The sequence below is a fragment of the Lolium rigidum genome, chromosome 3 (genome assembly GCF_022539505.1).
Source record: "Lolium rigidum isolate FL_2022 chromosome 3, APGP_CSIRO_Lrig_0.1, whole genome shotgun sequence".
Classification (NCBI taxonomy): domain Eukaryota; kingdom Viridiplantae; phylum Streptophyta; class Magnoliopsida; order Poales; family Poaceae; genus Lolium; species Lolium rigidum.
The window spans coordinates 58,210,463-58,229,526 of record NC_061510.1 but is presented as its reverse complement, the minus strand read 5'-3'; positions in this window follow the sequence as shown (position 1 = coordinate 58,229,526).

The window sequence follows — 19,064 nt, the reverse complement described above, 5'->3', positions numbered from 1 at the left end:
GATTGAAGTCCTTGGCAAGGGCAAGGAAAGTCTTGGGCTCCTCTTTCTTGGGGAAGAAGTAGGGGAACAGTTTCGACAATCCTGCGTCCGCATTCACCACGCCTTCGCGAATTTCTTGCCATGAAACTCCATATAAGAAAGTGCGTCAAGCAGAGGATCATTGGTGGGATTCTCAAGATCAAACTCTTGGCTTGTTTGACCTGCCATAGAAAATATATGTTAGTCAACAGCAAGCAAAAACAAAAGAAGGCAAGTCCTAAGGAAAATAGAAGGGATTGACAAAGTTACTGAGGAAGCGACGATTTTGTGTGTTCAAGCGCTTGAGGATTCCCTTTTCACGAGTAGCCTATGCGGCTTTGTGCTCGTTTAAAGCAGCTTCAGCATCCTCAAGTTTTTTCTGCAGTTCTTCGACACTAGCAGCTTTTGCCTTGGCCTCATCAGCCTCTGCCTTGGCTTGGCTAGCATCAAGTTCGGCTTTCTTGCGAGCCGTTTCACTTTGCTCCAGTTTCCGAGCAAGAGTGTCGGCAAGCTTGTTGGCCTCTGCAAGTTTCTCTGTCAAAATAAAAAAGAACCGTCAAAATTGCGACAAAAATAGGAGCAAGAAGATTAGAAACAATGGCAGCAAAAAAGTTGTTACCTTCAGTCCTGCTCGGCATATTCACGATACCCAATGAATTGGGATCCAATGCGAACAAGCTCTTTGATCATGGGCTGTCAAAGAAGAACAAAGAAAGAAAACATCGGTACAAGAAAAATATGAAGGCATAAAGAAGCAAACAGAGGAAATATAGATACTGGCAAGAAAGTCAAAAAACTTACATCATCTAAGAGCGGATTAGAAGAGCTACCCAACTGAGGGGCAGGCTCCACGATCGTTTCAACCCTTGTCCTTTTTGGTGAAGGAGCAACAGGGCTTGAAGGAGGAGTGGTGGTGACGACGTTTTGTTGAGGAGGCGAGGATTCTTCTCCCTCAACTGGCGTCTCCGAAACAATTAAAGTATGTGACATGCTCGTTCGAGGAGCCACGTCAAGAGTTGGTACTTCTTCCTCATCATCACTGTGATTAAAGATCAACAGCATAAAAAGCAAGATGAGACAAAAATCTTCGAGTACAGAAATGAGGGGGAATGAAAGTGACTTACGAGCTGACGAGGGATTCAAGATAGGGATCATAAGTTGCCTTCTGACGTGAAGGATCAACTTCTTTGGCTTTGGAGGTGCCGGAATCTTCGACATCATTCCTCTTCCATTTGTTCCTTGGAGAAACAGCAGGAGGAGGAGATTGCGCTCGATGCAGGTACCTTCGAAGCACCGTCTTTTCAGAAGAACCCGCAGATTTTAGAGAATCCACGGGTTCATTCACAAAAGAGGGAGCCTCTTGGTTGTCATCAGGGACAATGGCCCTTTCTTCGACTTCTCCACCTTCAGGAAGAGGAGGAAGCGAGACAAGGTCTGGATGATTCTGTACAAAACAAAAATAAAACAGGGGAATATGTCAGAAAAGGAGTTACAATAAAGATAGCAAAGCAATAACAAAACAATCGACAAAGATTACCTTGGGAAGTGGATTGGCGGCGCTAAATGGTTTTACATGACAAGAAGAAGGAACAGGATCTTTTTTGCTGAGAGACGAGATTTTTCGGACAAGTTTTTCCAAGTCTTTGACCTCCAAATCCACCGACAGCCGATCTGCGTCCTTCTCGCCAGCATATTTCCAGTGATTTGGAGTGGCTGCACTCTAGTCCTAAGAAAGAATGCAGTGATTTGGATACCCGATAGCTCTTTGCCGCGAGTATTTTGCAACTCATGGATGCGAGCCATCAAGGTTTCTGTCGACGCCTTTTCTTCTTCGGTAGCCTCTGCGTCCCAGGAGTGGCGGCGAAAGATTTTCTCGGCGCCATCAAAAGGAGGGATGTTGTCCTCAGCACATCCGTGGTTCTCCTCCTGAATGTACAACCACTTCTTGCGCCATCCTTGAATTGAGTCAGGGAGTTTAACGTCAAAGTAGTCGACAGTGGACCGAACAGAAATTACAACGCCGCCTATATTATAGGAGACATTGGGAGAGCCATTACGGCGACAGAAGAAAATGCGCTTCCATAGCGCCCAGTTAGGCTGGACGCCAAGGAAGGCCTCGCAAAGGGTGATGAAAATGGAGATATGAAGAATCAAGTTTGGCGTGAGGTGGTGGAGTTGCAGACCGTAGATAAGAAGCAGTCCGCGGAGAAAAGGATGAATGGGGGCGGAAAGGCCGCGGATGAGGTGGTCGACAAAACTAACCCGGTACCCCATTGGAGGGGTTGGGTAGCTCTCTTCACTGGGGAAGCACAGTGCCTTGGGTTTCTTGCTGATCCCCAGCTTCTTCAGCATGTTGATGTCCTGGGTGGAAATCTTCGATCTTTCCCACTCCGCCGCCCCCAGATCCACCGCGGCCATGGAGGACTCCGGCGTGCTGTGCCTCGTCAATCGACGCGGTGGCATCAACAATGGCGCAAGGTTCACAGCTTGAAGACGAGGAGCTTAGGTGGCTGTGGATCGCAGGAGGAGGTTTGCAGAGGAGAGCAGGAGGACGGCGCGAGCGGAAGTGCTCGAGGAGGAAGAAGACGATCTTATATAGGGGTGCGGTGAACCGGCGGACCGTTGGATAAGGAAAATGTGTGGCAGATGATAGCCACGTGGCAACAAGGGTAAAAAAGTAATTCAACGTTGGGGAAGTTACGGTACGTGCGCCAGAAAAAGCGGAGGACGTGTGTCCCCCACTTGCACGACGTGTCAAGATAGTGGATCAATTGGGCCCGCAAGGCAGTGGGAGAAGGCTTCTCGCGATTTTCGGATCGCAATCGTGGCTATCGTCAGCAATAACGTCACCTTGGCAGAGGAAGAAATTCGACTCTACAATTTCGTAAAAGGCGACATGGAAAAATAATGCTGAGCCTTTGATCAAATACAAGTTTTTGATCAAATGCTCGGGGGCTACTTTGGAAAAAAGAAAAAAGATCCAGAAAGACAAAATAGAAATGGCGTGAGCCTATGATCAAATACAAAATATTTGCTCATAGCCTCGGGGCTACTCCCATCGGGAGCGCTGTTCGCGCACCCGAGGAATTATAAAACTTCGGGAGATAAAAAGAAAAAATAGCGGCATAAGGCGTGGAGCCTACAACCAAGCACAAGTCCTTGGCTGTAGCCTCGGGGGCTACTCCCATCGGGAACGCTGCTCGCGTGCCCGATGAAATCATAAAAAAAAGAGAGAAGAAAGAAGACGAGAAAAGAATGAAAGAGCAAAAAGAAAGATAGCAGAGCAAAAGAGTATATTTCGAGTTATAAATAACTCTGCATATACTCCCATCGGGAGAGCAATATAAAGTCATCTTTGACTCGATAAAATGTGCCATTCCAACAGCCGAAAAAGCACTCGACAATATATTCTCAGAACGCCAAAGTTGCGATCAATTTCTGAATGCCGCAAATTTGCGAAGGTAAGACCCCGGATCCGTTCCGCCGGGCGTGGCATCGCCGAAGACTGCGCTCGTTACTTTTATCCGTATCAACAGATACGAAGAAAAATCCTAACGGACGCGTTAGGTACCCGATAAATTTTACTGGGACTCGACAGAATGGTAAGACCTTAAGCGGCACCTGTCGAAGTTTACACCAGTATCCCGAGGTCATGTCCGGGGACATGATCTTGAAGTAGGTTTTTGCGGATTGCCACGAGAGCAGTTAACTAGTACCTGATCCGTCAGATGAACTAGCCCCAACTACCATTATCCCTGTACAATATAGAAGTTTATGAGAAGAAATATAGAAAAGTTGAAGTTGTCGAATAAAAATAAACAGTGGAGATTTTCCTTAACTCTGCGATTCAAGCAAAATCTCGGGGGCTACTGACATAGGCATCCCAAATGGGCCTGCCGAAGATAGTACCCGGGGTTTACTGAAGGCCCACTACCCGAAGAATAAGAAGATTCGGAAGCCCAAGATATTATTAAGGAAAGCTAGAGTTGTAATAGAAAGTCTTATTTTGTAATCTTGCGGGATGAGTTAGAAACCTTCCCGGACTCTGTAACTTGTACGGCACGAATCCCTCGGCTCCGCCTCCTATATAAGGGGGAGTCGAGGGACGCAGAAATCATCGAATCATTGTTGACAAACCCTAGTTTCATAATCGTCGAGTACTTTTCGGCTGAAACCTTCGAGATCTACTTGCCCTCTACTTCCAACTAAACCCTAGTCTACAATCCGTATGCATTGACAAGTTGATACCTTGTCACCGGCCTTTCGGTGCCATCGTAATGCTTCAGGTTTCCGGGTAGCTTGAGGTTCATCCTTAGCTTTGGTTCCTCTCGAATAATCCTACCAAAGCACTTTGGGCCGATGTAGTCAGTTCTGTACTCATTGAGACGTTCCCGCGCATCACGTGAGCCATTGCGGGGGGATTTTGAGCTTGAGCGAGATCTCCGGCCACCACCTCCGCCTCCACCTCCGCCTCCACCGCTGGGTGGTGGGGAGGGAGATCTGCGAGGGCACCGATGCGACCTCTTTCTTCCACCTTCTGATTCTCCTCGCCCGTCGCGATGCTGACTCCGGCTTCGGTGGCTGCCCTCACCTTGGTGCTGGCTACCTTCGTCGTTCCGGCTTCGGCGGGGCTCTGGTTCGCGTTCGTCGTTCCGACTCCTCCTGGGCTCGGGCTCGCGATCATTGATCCGGCTCCGGCGAGGTTCCAGCGTACGCTCCCTGTTCCTATTCCTCGGAGGAGGCACATTGTCGCGGATATTGATTCCACCAGGCCCGTGGGGCCTGGGGTTTCCGGTTGGACTACGGTGGCGGGGAGGCGGAGGACGCGGGTAACCGTTGGGCGGAGGTGATGGATTTCGGTACTTGTCTCTGCCAGTGTACATCGCATCCTTTCCCTTCTTGGGATCTGACGGAGGTGTCTTTGATGGTACAGGGATTGGATTTGGGTGTTCTCTGGTTTTTCTTCTGCGTTCCGAGGATCCGGTCCGCGATTCATTATCGCGATGGCGATTTTCGTAGGCGTCCTTCTGTGCGGTAGACATGCAAAGATCCGGGTTGGATTTCAACCTGCGCGAAGTATCTGCCTTGCTCTGCTGCTTCATTGCTGAAGCAACGAGCGTCTGGACGTAGTTGATGTCGATCTCCTCGTCCTTCTTTTTCAAGATCTCCACAGCCTTCTTCATATTATCCTTTGGAGTTGTGAATGGCTGTTGCTCGGTGGGAGTTGCGAGGGTGATTTTGCGAGGAGTTACAACTTCTCGCCTGATTCTATTAGCCTCCTGTTGAGCCTCGATGATCTTGTCCTCCCAGTGCTTCCTAAGTTGCTTGACTTGTTCCAGTGATTCGTCCACCTGATGCTAGCTACTTGTGATGGTAAAGCACACGTCCGTTGGGAACCCCAAGAGGAAGGTATGATGCGTACATCGGCAAGTTTTTCCCTCAGTAAGAAACCAAGGTTATCGAACCAGTAGGAGTCATGAAGCACGTTGAAGGTTGATGGCGGCGGAGTGTAGTGCGGCGCAACACCAGGGATTCCGGCGCCAACGTGGAACCTGCACAACACGACCAAGATACTTTGCCCCAACTTAACAGTGAGGTTGTCAATCTCACCGGCTTGCTGTAACAAAGGATTAGATGTATAGTGTGGATGATGATGTTTGCAGAAAACAGTAAAACGAGTATTGCAGTAGATTGTATTCGATGTAAAAGAATGGACCGGGGTCCACAGTTCACTAGTGGTGTCTCTCCGTAAGATAAATAGCATGTTGGGTGAACAAATTACAGTTGGGCAATTGACAAATAAAGAGGGCATGACCATGCACATACATGTTATGATGAGTAGTGTGAAATTAAATTGGGCATTACGACAAAGTACATAGCCCGCTATCCAGCATGCATCTATGCCTAAAAAGTCCACCTTCAGGTTATCATCCGAACCCCCTCCAGTATTAAGTTGCAAACAACACACAATTGCATTAAGTATGGTGCGTAATGTAATCAACAAATACATCCTTAGACATAGCATTGCTGTTTTATCCCTAGTGGCAACAACACATCCACAACCTTAGGGGTTGTTGTCACTCCCCCAGATTTAATGGAGACATGAACCCACTATCGAGCATAAATACTCCCTCTTGGAGTTACAAGTAACGACTTGGCCAGAGCCTCTACTAATAACGGAGAGCATGCAAGCTCATAAACAACACATAGATGATAGATTGATAATCATCATAACATAGCATTCAATATTCATCGGATCCCAACAAACGCAACATGTAGCATTACAAATAGATGATCTTCATCATGTTAGGCAGCTCACAAGATCCAACAATGATAGCACAATTAGAAGAAGACGACCATCTAGCTACTGCTATGGACCCATAGTCCAGGGGTGAACTACTCACACATCACTCCGGAGGCGACCATGGCGGTGAAGAGTCCTCCGGGAGATGATTCCCCTCTCCGGCAGGGTGCCGGAGGCGATCTCATGAATCCCCCGAGATGGGATTGGCGGCGGCGTCTCTGGAAGGTTTTCCATATCGTGGCTCTCGGTACTGGAACTATTATCGACGAAGGCTTAAGTAGGCGGAAGGGTAGGTCAGGGGGCGCCACGAGGGCCCCACACGCTAGGGCCGCGCGGCCCCAGGCCTGGCCGCGCCGCCTCGTTGTGTGGGCGCCTCGTCGCCCCACTTCGTATCTCCTCCGGACTTCGGAAGCTTCGTGAAAAAATAAGATCCTGGGCGTTGATTTCGTCCAATTCCGAGAACATTTCCTTACTAGGATTTCTGAAACCAAAAACAGCAGAAAACAGCAACTGGCTCTTCGGCATCTCGTTAATAGGTTAGTGCCGGAAAATGCATAAATATGACATAAAGTATGTATAAAACATGTAGGTATTGTCAATAACATAGCATGGAACATAAGAAATTATAGATACGTTTGAGACGTATCAAGCATCCCCAAGCTTAGTTCCTACTCGTCCCGAGTAGGTAAACGATAACAAAGATAATTTCTGAAGTGACATGCCATCATAATCTTGATCAATACTATTGTAAGCACATGTAATGAATGCAGCGATTCGAATCAATGGTAAAGACAATGAGTAGACAACTGAATCATATAGCAAAGACTTTTCATGAATAGTACTTTCAAGACAAGCATCAATAAGTCTTGCATAAGAGTTAACTCATAAAGCAATAAATTCATAGTAAAGGCATTGAAGCAACACAAAGGAAGATTAAGTTTCAGCGGTTGCTTTCAACTTGTAACATGTATATCTCATGGATATTGTCAACATAAAGTAATATAATAAGTGCAAATATGCAAGTATGTAGGAATCAATGCACAGTTAACACAAGTGTTTGCTTCTTGAGATGGAAGGAAGTAGGTGAACTGACTCAACATAAAAGTATAAGAATGGCCCTTCGCAGAGGGAAGCATCGAATGCTATATTTGTGCTAGAGATTTTATTTTGAAAACAAGAAACAATTTTGTCAACGGTAGTAATAAAGCATATGCATTATGTAAATTATATCCTACAAGTTGCAAGCCTCATGCATAGATTACCAATAGTGCCCGCACCTTGTCCTAATTAGCTCGGATTTACATGGATTATCATCGCAATACATATGTTTTAACCAAGTATCACAAAGGGGTACCTCTATGCCGCCTGTACAAAGGTCTAAGGAGAAAGCTCACATTGGATTTCTCGCTTTTGATTATTCTCAACTTAGAAATCCATACCGGGACAACATAGACAACAGATAATGGACTCCTCTTTAATGCATAAGCATTCAACAACAAATAATATTCTCATAAGAGATTGAGGATTGTTGTCCAAAACTGAAACTTCCACCATGGATCATGGCTTTAGTTAGCAGCCCAATGTTCTTCTCTAACAATATGCATGCTCAAACCATTCAACTCATGATAAATCACCCTTACTTCAGACAAGATGAACATGCATAGCAACTCACATGATATTCAACCAAGGGTAGTTGATGGCGTCCCCAGGAACATGGTTATCGCACAACAAGCAACTTAATAAGAAATAAGATACATAAGTACATATTCAATACCACAATAGTTTTTAGGCTATTTGTACCATGAGCTATATATTGCAAAGAGAAAGGATAGAAATTTAAATGTAGCACTCAAGCAATTTACTTTGGAATGGCGGAGAAATACCATGTAGTAGGTAGGTATGGTGGACACAAATGGCATAGTTTTTGGCTCAAGGATTTGGATGCACGAGAAGTAATCCCTCTCAATACAAGGCTTAGGCTAGCAAGGTTATTTGAAACAAACACAAGTATGAACCGGTACAACAAAACTCACATAAAAACATATTGCAAGCATTATAAGACTCTACACCGTCTTCCTTGTTGTTCGACCCTTACTAGAAAATATCTAGACCTTAGAGAGACCAATCATGCAAACCAAATTTTAGAAAGCTCTATGTATTTCTTCATTAATAGGCGCAAAGTATATGATGCAAGAGCTTAAACATGATCCTTATGAGTACAAAAATTGCCAAGTATCAAATTATTCAAGACATTCTACCAATTACCACATGTAGCATTTCCCGTTTCCAGCCATATAACAATTAACGAAGCAGTTTTAACCTTCGCCATGAACATTAGGAGTAAAGCCTAAGGACATATTTATCCATATGCAACAGCGGAGCGTGTCTCCCTCCCACACAATGAATGCTAGGATCCAACTTTATTCAAAAAAAACAAAAATAAAAACATACATACGCTCCAAGTAAAGCACATAAGATGTGATGGAATAAAAATATAGTTTCACTAGAGGAACCTGATAATGTTGTCGATGAAGAAGGGGATGCCTTGGGCATCCCCAAGCTTAGATGCTTGAGTCTTCTTGAAATATGCAGGGATGAACCACCGGGGCATCCCCAAGCTTAGAGCTTTCACTCTCCTTGATCATATTGTATCATCCTCCTCTCTTGATCCTTGAAAACTTCCTCCACACAAAACTCAAAACAACTCATTAGAGGGTTAGTGCATAATCAAAATTCACATGTTCAGAGGTGACATAATCATTCTTAACACTTCTGGACATTGCACAAAGCTACTGAAAGTTAATGGAATAAAGAAATCCATCAAACATAGCAAAACAGGCAATGTGAAATAAAAGGCAGAATCTGTCAAAACAGAACAGTCCGTAAAGACGAATTTTTTAGGTGCACCAGACTTGCTCAGATGAAAATGCTCAAATTGAATGAAAGTTGCGTACATATCTGAGGATCACTCACGTAAATTGGCAGAATTTTCTGAGTTACCTACAGAGCCTACTGCTCAAATTCGTGACAGCAAGAAATCTGTTTCTGCGCAGCAATCCAAATCTAGTATGAACCTTACTATCAAAGACTTGGCACAACAATGCAGAAAAATTAAGATAAGGAGAGGTTGCTACAGTAGTAACAACTTCCAAGACTCAAATCAGTGGCGGAGCCAGAAACGCAGAAAGGGGGGTGCTAACTAATTGCAAAAAAAATCTTCTTTGTTGCAACGAAATATCTCCATAGTAAAAGTATATTGTTATTCTAGACAAAACATATAAGTAGCTAATTGAGTAACTAATAAAAAAATATAAATAAATGCATCCTCTGTAGAATACCATCATGACGTTGAGATATCATCATGGTTGACACATCATCGCCATGGTTCGTGAACTATGAACTTAAGACATCAATTTGCATATATGTAGAACAAACATCATGAATATGAACGAGAAATGATATTTAAGCTGAACTCAATAATAGATGGCATACCAGTAACTCGCTAAGTCATATTAATGGCTTTGGGTAATTGGCATGAACGGTTATTATAACCATGAAACCGCTGCAAAATGGTGTCATCTTCAATGTCCGCAAAAATTCCTCGCTCAATGTAACACACCATGCTATGATCCACCCATTCATCATTCATCTTATTCCTCAACTCGGTCTTGATAATATTCATAGCCGAGAAAGCCCGCTCAACTGTTGCGGTGGCAACCGGCAAAATCAAAGCAAGTTCAATGAGGCGATACACCAATGGGTAGCATGTGTGTCTATCAGTTTGAACTATCTTTATAGCAAGATTGCCAAGATCATTGCACCTTGAGAACTCTTCGTCACTTCTCACGTCAACAACAAATGTGGCAAGTTGATCCCTTAAGGTAACACACTCATATTCTGAGAAATCAGCAGCATATATCTTGGCAAGTTCAATTAATTTGTCTCCATCAAAGTTCGCAAAAGAATTCTTAGGATCAAGACAAGCAGTACATCTCAACAACTGAGTTGATTTTTCAGCAAAGCGATGGTTTAACTCAACTAGAATCTGATCAAGTACAACATTGAAAATTCCATGATGAAAATGATGATAGTAACTTACTAACTTTGCTCCACGACCCCTTGATCGTCCTCTGAGTGGTATTGTATCATCCATATTTGGCACAATAATTTTCCTACCAACACAAAAGATCTTCACTTCTTCAAATATCTCTTCCCAACCATTTTCCCTCATGTCATTCATATTCTGCAATACTGATCCAATCAATCCAATAGCACGAACAATATTCTGATTTTTCCTTTGTAAGCATTGTGACAATTCTTGGGTCTTCCCCAAGACTCTAATCATAAGATGCATTATAAGAACAAATTCAAAGTGTTCCATCCTTTCTATCAAACCAGATGCTTTGGTTCTTTGCTCGCTCTCTCCGTCTTCACAAATATTTTCTAGTACCTCCAATACAGAGGTCCACATTAGTTGAAGACGAGCCAAAGTTTTGTGATGAGTACCCCACCTTGTGTCACCTGGCCTTGCAAGACTAGTGGCTTGGTTTTTTTCTCTTCCTGGAAAAATTTCACCGGTCTCCAACTGCTCCACAAGTTTGTCATGATGGTCTTGGAGAAGCTGATCTTTTCTCTTAGAGGAAGCACCAACAGTAGTTACAAGCATAGTGCAATTATTGAAGAAATCCTCAACAGAAGTGCAACACTTGGCAACAGAAACAACCACTAGTTGCAATTGGTGAGCGAAACAATGTATGTAAAAGGCATATGGATTTTCATCCAATATGCGTCTTTGCAACCCATGAAACTGACCTCTCATATTTGAGGCTCCATCGTATCCTTTCCCTCGCAACTGAGAAATAGACAAACCATGTTTGATAAACATAGCATCCAAGGCTATCTTAAGAGAAGATGATGTAGTATCAGGAACGTGCTTAATCCCGAGAAACCTCTCAATCACTTCACCTTTACCATTGACATACCTTCATGGAAAAAATCAGTGAGTGATATTTGATAACAAGGAAGAACTAAAACATCAATATAAACGTTGGTACATACCTCAAAATCACCGCCATTTGCTCTTTTATTGATTTATCACGAGACTCGTCAACAAGCACAGCAAAAAGACGCCCTTTTAGTTCAGAAATAATTACATTCCTTGTCTCATGTGCACAAGCTTTCACTAAATCTTTTTGTATTTCAGGAGCAATCATTTGACAATTCTTGGGGGCATTTACACCAAGAACACTTGCAGCTTTGGGATCTTTATTTTTGTACCATTCCAACATCTCTAGAAAGTTGCCCCTATTGGTTGAGCTTGAGGATTCATCATGTCCACGAAAAGCAAGAGCTTGCAAAATAAGAAACCTTACAATACCTAAAACAATAGTCAAGCGAGCTTTATATTTCTCCTCTTTCTCTGTGCTTTTCTCTGACCACACATATGCCACACTTTTCTCTGATTTTTGAAATCAGCGGCACACTTCCTTGCCTTGTTGTGAGCACTATCAGGCCCTCCAACATGAGCATTGAAAGTTTCAATTGCCCTTCTCCAATTAACAGAACCATCTTTAGTGAATGTATCATTTTCCCAATTGCCGATCCTTGCAGGTTTAAAGAGATAACAATAAAAGCAAAAGGCTGCTTTTTTTTCCACACTATATTCTAACCAATCAAATCTGTCAAACCATGTTTTTATAAAGCCCCTCATCTGACCCCCTTGCAATTTCCGTGGAAAAGCATGCTCACGCGGTTTACACGGACCCATAGACAAATATGCTCTTTTAGCTTCATCTCTAATGTTCGGATCAAACTCATAAATTGATTTTCGAAGCCCTGGATCAGCAACTATATCATCCATATCAAGCTCAATGCGAACTCTTTTTTGTGTCTCTAAATGCGTACCAGAGGTTGAGGCATCTTTTTTTGGATAATATTTCTCCATCCTAGAAAAGTAGAAATTGAACTAATTATTTAACACAGTATAGTTAGACATGGACAATCAGAAAATCAAACTTAAATTTACATATCCATTAAAGAATAAGGGGATGCAAATCTCACATTGCAAGTAGCAGACAATCAAGAACGAGCAGATCTTCGCTTCTTCAACAACCGGAACTTGCAAGTTGCAAATTGTGGAAGCCGGACTGTGGTCTGTCCTGTCGTTGATTAGGTGACGTCCCCTGCCGAGAATCGCTTGAGGTGAAGGCCTCAAGAGGACAAGACTGCCTGTCGCCTAGGGCAGCGCCGCAATGGAGAATAAACGAAGCGATGAGGCATTGAGGCGCACAGATGGGTAGAGGAGACGAACCGCGACTGGTCTGGTCGTCTCTCGTCTGAGAGTTTCGATCGATCGATCGATCAGATCGTGCTGACTGCTGAGCTTCCGAATGGGCCAGCAGTGCTAGATGGGCCAGCGGCCAGGTGGTGCTAGGATGGGCTAGATGGTGCTAAGCTAACAGGCAGCAAGTTTTTTTCCCTGATTACCTCATATCTGCTCCATTGGTATATTGGGCTGGACCGGTGCTACAGCACCGGTAGCACCAGGCCCATCTCCGCCCCTGACTCAAATATAAAACAAAAGTACTGTAGTAAAATCATGGGTTGTCTCCCATAAGCGCTTTTCTTTAACGCCTTTCAGCTAGGCGCAGGAAGTGTGTATCAATTAACATCAAGAGACGAAGCATCAACATCATAATTTGTTCTAATGATAGAATCGAAAGGTAACTTCATTCTCTTTCTAGGGAATTGTTCCATACCTTTCTTGAGAGGAAATTGATATTTAATATTACCTTCCTTCATATCAATAATAGCACCAACAGTTCGAAGAAACGGTCTTCCCAATATAATGGGACAAGATGCATTGCATTCAATATCCAAGACAACAAAATCAACGGGGACAAGGTTATTGTTAACCGTAATGCGAACATTATCAATCCTCCCCAAAGGTTTCTTTGTAGAATTATCAGCAAGATTAACATCCAAATAACAATTTTTCAATGGTGGCAAGTCAAGCATATTATAGATTTTCCTAGGCATAACAGAAATACTTGCACCAAGATTACATAAAGCATTACAATCAAAGTCATTGACCTTCATCTTAATGATGGGCTCCCAACCATCCTCTAACTTCCTAGGAATAGAAGTTTCCCGATTTAGTTTCTCTTCTCTAGCTTTTATGAGAGCATTTGTAATATGTTTTGTAAAGGCCAAATTTATAGCACTAGCATTAGGACTTTTAGCAATTTTTTGTAAGAACTTTATAACTTCAGAGATGTGACAATCATCAAAATCTAAACCATTATGATCTAAAGCAATGGGATCATTATCCCCAACATTAGAAAAAATTTCAGCGAGTTTTATCACGAGCGGTTTCGAGCGGTTTTAGCAGGTTCCGGCAGTTTTGCAGGCTTTGCATTAGAAGTGGAAACATTGCCAACACCAATTATTTTACCATTAATAGTAGGAGGTGTAGCAACATGTGAAGCATTAGCATTGCTAGTGGTGGTAATAGTCCAAACTTTAGCTACATTGTTATCTTTAGCATTTTCTTCTTTCTCCCACCTAGCATGCAATTCGGCCATCAATCTTATATTCTCATTAATTCTAATTTGGATGGCGTTTGCTGTAGAAAATGACTTAATATATTTATTTTCATTAGGAATAACTTTCGATTTCAAAAGATCAACATCAGCATCAAGACTATCGACTTTAGAAGCAAGTATATCAATTTTCCCAACCTTTTCTTCAACAGATTTGTTAAAAGCAGTTTGTGTACTAATAAATTCTTTAAGCATGGCTTCAAGTCCAGGGGGTGTATTCCTATTATTTTTGTAAGAATTCCCGTAAGAATTACCATAACCGTTACCATTATTATAAGGATATGGCCTATAGTTGTTACTAGAATTGTTCTGATAAGCATTGTTGTTGAAATTATTACTTTTAATGAAGTTCACATCAACATGTTCTTCTTGGGCAACCAATGAAGCTAACGGAACATTATTAGGATCAAAATTTGATCTACCATTCACAAGCATAGACATAATAGCATCAATCTTATCACTCAAGGAGGAGGTTTCTTCGACAGAATTTACCTTCTTACCTTGTGGAGCTCTTTCCGTGTGCCATTCAGAGTAATTAATCATCATATTATCAAGAAGCTTTGTTGCGGCGCCTAAAGTAATGGACATAAAAGTACCTCCAGCAGCTGAATCCAATAGGTTCTGCGAAAAAAAATTCAGTCCTGCATAAAAGGTTTGGATGATCATCCAAGTAGTCAGTCCATGGGTTGGGCAATTTTTAACCAAAGATTTCATTCTTTCCCATGCTTGGGCAACATGCTCATTATCCAATTGTTTAAAATTCATTATGCTACTTCTCAAAGATATAATTTTAGCAGGAGGATAATATCTACTAATAAAAGCATCCTTACATTTAGTCCATGAATCAATACTATTCTTAGGCAGAGATAGCAACCAATCTTTAGCTCTTCCTCTTAGTGAGAAAGGAAACAATTTTAATTTTATAATGTCACCATCTACATCCTTATACTTTTGCATTTCACATAATTCAACAAAATTATTAAGATGGGCAGCAACATCATCAGAACTAACACCAGAAAATTGCTCTCTCATAACAAGATTCAGTAAATCAGGTTTAATTTCAAAGAATTCTGCTGCAGTAGCAGGCGGAGCAATAGGTGTGCATAAGAAATCATTATTATTTGTGTTTGTGAAGTCACACAACTTAGTATTTTCAGGAGTACCCATTTTAGCAACAGTAAATAAAGCAAACAAGATAAAGTAAATGCAAGTAACTAATTTTTTTTGTGTTTTTAATATGGAGATTGCAAACAAGATAGTAAATAAAGTAAAGCTAGCAACTAATTTTTTCGTATTTTATTTTAGTGCAGCAAACAAAGAAGTAAATAAAATAAAGCAAGACAAAAACAAAGTAAAGAGATTGGAAGTGGAGACTCCCCTTGCAGCGTGTCTTGATCTCCCCGGCAACGGCGCCAGAAAAAGCTTTGCTGCTTGTGACGGTAAAGCACACGTCCATTGGGAACCCCAAGAGGAAGGTATGATGCGTACAGCGGCAAGTTTTTCTCTCAGTAAGAAACCAAGGTTATCGAACCAGTAGGAGTCAAGAAGCACGTTGAAGGTTGATGGCGGCGGAGTGTAGTGCGGTGCAACACCAGGGATTCCGGCGCCAACGTGGAACCTGCACAACACAACCAAGATACTTTGCCCCAACTTAACAGTGAGGTTTTCAATCTCACCGACTTGCTGTAACAAAGGATTAGATGTATAGTGTGGATGATGATGTTTGTAGAAAATAGTAGAACGAGTATTGCAGTAGATTGTATTCGATGTAAAAGAATGGACCGGGGTCCACAGTTCACTAGTGGTGTCTCTCCGTAAGATAAATAGCATGTTGGGTGAACAAATTACAGTTGGGCAATTGACAAATAAAGAGGGCATGACCATGCACATACATGTTATGATGAGTAGTGTGAAATTCAATTGGGCATTACGACAAAGTACATAGACCGCTATCCAGCATGCATCTATGCCTAAAAAGTCCACCTTCAGGTTATCTCCAGTATTAAGTTGCAAACAACAGACAATTGCATTAAGTATGGTGCGTAATGTAATCAACAAATACATCCTTAGACATAGCATTGATGTTTTATCCCTAGTGGCAACAACACATCCACAACCTTAGGGGTTGCTGTCACTCCCCAGATTTAATGGAGACATGAACCCACTATCGAGCATAAATACTCCCTCTTGGAGTTACAAGTAACGACTTGGCCAGAGCCTCTACTAATAACGGAGAGCATGCAAGATCATAAACAACACATAGATGATAGATTGATAATCATCATAACATAGCATTCAATATTCATCGAATCCCAACAAACGCAACATGTAGCATTACAAATAGATAATCTTGATCATGTTAGGCAGCTCACAAGATCCAACAATGATAGCACAATTAGGAGAAGACGACCATCTAGCTACTGCTATGGACCCATAGTCCAGGGGTGAACTACTCACACATCACTCCGGAGGCGACCATGGCGGTGAAGAGTCCTCCGGGAGATGATTCCCCTCTCCGGCAGGGTGCCGGAGGCGATCTCTTGAATCCCCCGAGATGGGATTGGCGGCGGCGGCTTCTCTGGAAGGTTTTCCGTATCGTGGCTCTCGGTACTGGAACTATTATCGACGAAGGCTTAAGTAGGCGGAAGGGTAGGTCAGGGGGCGCCACGAGGGCCCCACACGCTAGGGCCGCGCGGCCCCAGGCCTGGCCGCGCCGCCCTGTTGTGTGGGCGCCTCGTCGCCCCACTTCGTATCTCCTCCGGACTTCTGGAAGCTTCATAGAAAAATAAGATCCTGGGTGTTGATTTCGTCCAATTCCGCGAATATTTCCTTACTAAGATTTCTGAAACCAAAAACAGCAGAAAACAGCAACTGGCTCTTCGGCATCTCGTTAATAGGTTAGTGCCGGAAAATGCATAAATATGACATAAAGTATGTATAAAACATGTAGGTATTGTCAATAAAGTAGCATGGAACATAAGAAATTATAGATACGTTTCAGACGTATCAACGCTCTCGTTTGAGAAAATTGTCCACGAAGTTCGCGGCCTCCTTCCTCTCGTCTAGCATTGCTGCTGCGGTGGTGGCGAATTTTTTGGCTGTTGCCAGCATCTCCTGCCTTTTGGCTTCTAGAGCTTCCGCATTTGCTGCGTCTTCGGGAGTTATGGCTTTGTTGAGGATATCCGAGTGTGCGATTGCATCCATGCCTGCCTGTTCAACCAGTTCTTCTGGGGACAGGACTTCCTTATGCGGTCGTTCCCGCGATAGCGGAGATCCTGCATGGGATGACTGTGGATCGGATGGAGTATGCTCATCTTCTGATTACCCCTGATCCAACGCGGCCAAAGTTGCGAGGACCTGCTTGGGCGGGGCAGATTCCGCCTCAGCTGCCTCCTCGTTCTCCAATTCCTTCGTGAGGCGGTTGTACTCTTCTGTATCCATAGAGGAGGCGTCATCGGAGACTGGGCTGAGGTTGCCCAGGATTGATTCTTCTCCGACATCATATTGCTGATCCGGTGCGCTGCTATCTCCGGCAGCCTCATGCTGTTCCGGGGCGTCGTCGGTTCCGGCATCATCAACCTGCATGGGTCCTGCGTCTTCCGGAGGAGGAGCGGTTCCAGCGGTATGTGCGAGGTAGTGCACGAAGTGACACCTTTGCTTTTCCAACACCTGGGAGAGCCAGGCGGATCTGCATTGGTCTTCCAACTTTATTTCCTGCTCAGGGGCGGATTGGGTGGGTTTTGTTTTTTCCAGATCTAAGGCGGAATCTTTCTTAGGAAGTTCCTGCATCTTAGATCGGATCTTCGCGACTGCGTCCTGCTCAGCGGCGGTCGCGTCAGCGCTACTTACTAGAGCGTTTCCGTCGGAATCGACGGTTTCGCCGATGAAGATGTGTATGCCGCCAACTGGGACGATGGAGAGCTTGACGGGGTTAGTCTTGGCCGGAATCCAGCACTCGTTCGGAGGGAGGATTGGAAGGTTCCCGGCGTAGAGGACACGCCCCACAGCGATGGTGTCGTCGTAGCTTCCCATGGCGGAACCCTCCCGGTTCCGGCCTCCAGACGCCGCTGGCCCCATGGTGGGCGCCAACTGTCGTTGCCTATTCGACAATACCACGGAGGAGGTATCCTCACGAGGGGGAGAAGAAGTAGGGGCCATAGGGCGGAGAGCACACGGGACGGTGGTACGCGATTTACCCAGCTTTGGAACACCTGCTCGAGGACAGGGCCTACTGCTGCTTGTCTGGAATTATCTGGGCGCTTTCGCGTTGTTACAATGGTTGTGGTTGTGCCTCTAGGGCTCCCGGGATCCGTCTTAGAAAGGCGCACAGATCTAGGGTTTACATGGAGAGTCCTAGCCGGATTACAGGTTGCCTAACTACGGTACAATGTCTTGCCGTGTACGTCAAGGATCCGCCTTCCATCTACGTCATACTGGATCCGGGTTCCTCATGGGCCTCCACGGATCCAGCTTCCTCCGAAGGTCGGTTAGGATCCGGCTCCCTGATTCTGGGCTGAACTTCATCCTTCATGATCAACAGCAACGGGGCTGACTGATGGTCCACATGCCACATCACCGTCTATGGGCCACCCGGGTTTGCCGGATCTAGGCACTATCGATGGTACACCCATAAAGTATACCCACAATAGCCCCCCGACCCACCACCAGCGGGGTTATTCAACGGGATGTGGCCAGATCCCGCCCTGGTCGCCGTCCACCATGGACGCCGAAGAGAGGGGGAGTCTTGTCGTCGACCAGCGCCTCCCCAAGACGCTGGCGCGGAGATCCAACGTGGCATAACACCGACACTAGGGACATGCCCTAAACAACAGGTTGTACAATAGGGCCGGCCGCCCCTCTCCCAATCACTCTGGCCCGCGGAGCCACCGGAGGAGAGGGACAGGGGCGCCAGCGAGTGAACGCACGGCGGCGGCAAGAAGGGGAGAGCGGAAGGAGGAGAGAGCCCGAGGTGGTGGACAAATTGGCGAATGTCCCTTGGAATCCTGGGAGTAGTATTTGGGCAATAATGACTTATTATATGCAGCAATTCGTACAAAGAGCTCTCAGTTCTAGAACTCTGAAGATAAAATGGTACTTCAAGCTAGGAGCGAAGCATGATGTTCAGAACGGGCGACATACGT